The sequence below is a fragment of the Monopterus albus genome, unplaced genomic scaffold (assembly GCF_001952655.1).
Source record: "Monopterus albus unplaced genomic scaffold, M_albus_1.0 scaffold105.1, whole genome shotgun sequence".
Lineage (NCBI taxonomy): Eukaryota > Metazoa > Chordata > Actinopteri > Synbranchiformes > Synbranchidae > Monopterus > Monopterus albus.
The window spans coordinates 3,149,720-3,152,418 of record NW_018127985.1 but is presented as its reverse complement, the minus strand read 5'-3'; positions in this window follow the sequence as shown (position 1 = coordinate 3,152,418).

Here is a 2,699-nt window from a genome sequence, read left to right as displayed (position 1 = left end):
TTCTGTTGTCTTTGTGGGAGGCAACGCAGTCGTGGGTGAACAGGGTGCAGAGGATGGGACTGAGGACACATCTCGGTGGGGTGCTGATGTTTGTGATAATGCTGGCTGAAGTCCTATTGCCAATCCTGACAGTCTGGGGCCTTCCAGTCAGAAAGTCCAGGAGCCAGTCACAGAGGGTGGGGTACAGACCTAGTGTGGGTGAGTTTGTGGGGGACAACTGTGTTGAAGGCGGAGCTATAGTCAATGAAGAGTACCCTGATGTAGGAGCCGCGATGGCGTCTGCGGTGGCCCTGTTGGGCCGGTAGGCATACTGCAGGGGGTCTAGGGTGTCCGGTATACTGATCTTAATGCGGGCCAGCACCACTCTCTCAAAACGCTTCATAATAATTGGGGTGAGTGCCACTGGCCTGTAGTTGTTCAGGCAAGTGCAAAGGATCCTAAGTGACATGCCAAACCTCCTCAGCCTCCTCAGGAAGTACAGCTGCCGTTGGGCCTTCTTGACCAGCTGTGTGGTGTTAAGTATCCAAGTGAGGCTGGCTGAAGTCCTATTGCCAGTCCTGACAGCCTGGGGCCTGCCAGTCAGAAAGTCCAGGAGCCAGTCACAACAGGTGGGGTACAGACCTAGTGTGGACAGTTTGTGGGTGAGTTTGTTGGAGACAACTGTGTTGAAGGTGGAGCTGTAGTCAATGAAGAGTATCCTGATGTAGGAGTCTCCATTTTCCAGGTGAGTATGTGATGGGAAGGGCAAAGAGCAGTTAGGACCGGCTTATGTTGTGGGTTTGTTTGGAATCGCAGTGGCTTTAAATTAGCCCTGTTCTTACCCCTGTTCTTGTCTTTACATAACCCCCTGGAATCAAATAGAATAAATGTTAATATCCACTATGGTTGGCTGATTTTTGTCAAAAGTGAATTTATTGTGTTTCATAAAAGTTTTCTCTGAGGAGAATTTTGTAATTTAGTTTTAGAGTTTCAATATTTTGCCTCCATATATAGAAGCCTTTCTTAGTATGTCATTTCTTGACTGTGCCGGAGTTGTGCAGAAAACAATTAATTTGGTTTGTAATATAATTTCCTTTGTCTCAGCAGAGCTGTAACATAAAGTCCTAGCAGCAGCGGCAGCTCAGGATGTGCCAGCAGCCAAACAGGACAGCATGGGCCATGACTGTCAGCAGGATATTCTCAGGGGCCTCCGAGGGGTGAACCACTGGGACACCGCAGGAGGGACGTAATCACCACCATTATGCTTCAGGTGCTGCTGAAATAAAAACAAGCCCCCAGTGGTGTTGCCATAAATCAGAATCCAATTAAACACTGTTTAGCTTGACACAAACTGCCAGTCGTAGCCTGTTGATTCATGAAATTAATGTATTGTCATGGCATAAAAAAACTTTTGAGTGCAGCATGACCCGAGGCGGCATCCTTTCTAACTGCTGCTGCTTCATTCTGGGGGGATGTAAAATTTATCAGGCAATTGAAGTGGTACAGAGATGATATATTATTGCATTTGTAATTCCAAAATCTGGTAATTTTTGTCACTTCTCAGTTTTAAAGGTCATCTTTTTGCCTAAGCTTGCACATAAACATCTTGCCACTATCCCCAAATGCAGTGTCACATTTATCCCCAGGGTAATTTATGCATACATAAAAGCTAGTGGAGGTTAAAGGTTGCTACATTCCTTGGAAACCTGGTAATGGATATTTGTAAATACCCTGAAGAGGTAACAAATGAGAGGTGTAAAGTTAAATGTTCTGTGAAATCATCAGGAGATCTAAAACAAGCTGCCTTTACAGCCTTGGGGAAGGCTCCACAGACAATTATCTTGTGCACACTCGTCCCTCAGCTCTGTGTGACTACAGGTCAGCATCACAGGGCTGCTTGCTTCCAGATGTTGCTGGTAAGTCAGAGGCAGGGATGACAAAGCTGTCCCTTGGGTCACTGCAGAGACATGGGCTTGCCACCTTGGCGCACCTCCACAGTGCTGTGTGAGCGGAGCCCTCTCGCCTGCTCACTCCAAGCAGGTGCTCGGTTTCGGTGGCTTAATGTTGAGCGCCAGAGTGCAGGCGGTCCGTCAAAACCACTTTGGATCAAATTAATGCAAACAGGTGTGCCAGTGCAGTTGGGGCTCAGGTGACACCTGCTACTCTCCTTTAATTAGAGCTCAAACAGCTGTTTCAGGACAGACAGAGAGGGTCCCTAGGTTAGTCTTCTGCTTCACTCACCACTTGATACTGGTCACATTTGATTATTACTGCAAGCTTTGAGTAATGCTGATACATGAATCAATACCAGCCAGTGGAGAAATATACGGTTTCACCTTTAATTGGTGAATAAAAGTAATAATGATACTGAATGTGTTTGCCTGCTTGATTAGTCCCTGTTTTCAACTCTTCCTCATTGCATTTATAAGGGGAATATGACTCTGTTGCCAAAAAATTCACTTCTGACAAATATGACTCACTTGCTAAGCAAGGTGAAGATAAAAGTGGAGGCAGGCTTCACCTCGTTATTCTAGTACTGTGAAGAATCTTAAGGGGGCTGCAAGCACTGAGGGCAGTTTAGGTGGCTTTGATCTTTCTTGGATGCAGTAATAAGTATAGTGCAGATGAAGAGAGAGGGTATCCATCTTGGAATATGATTTCCCTTTGGTTTTTTGACAAAGCTAAAAAGAGGTGGGCGGTCAACTCCAGGGGCTCAGCAG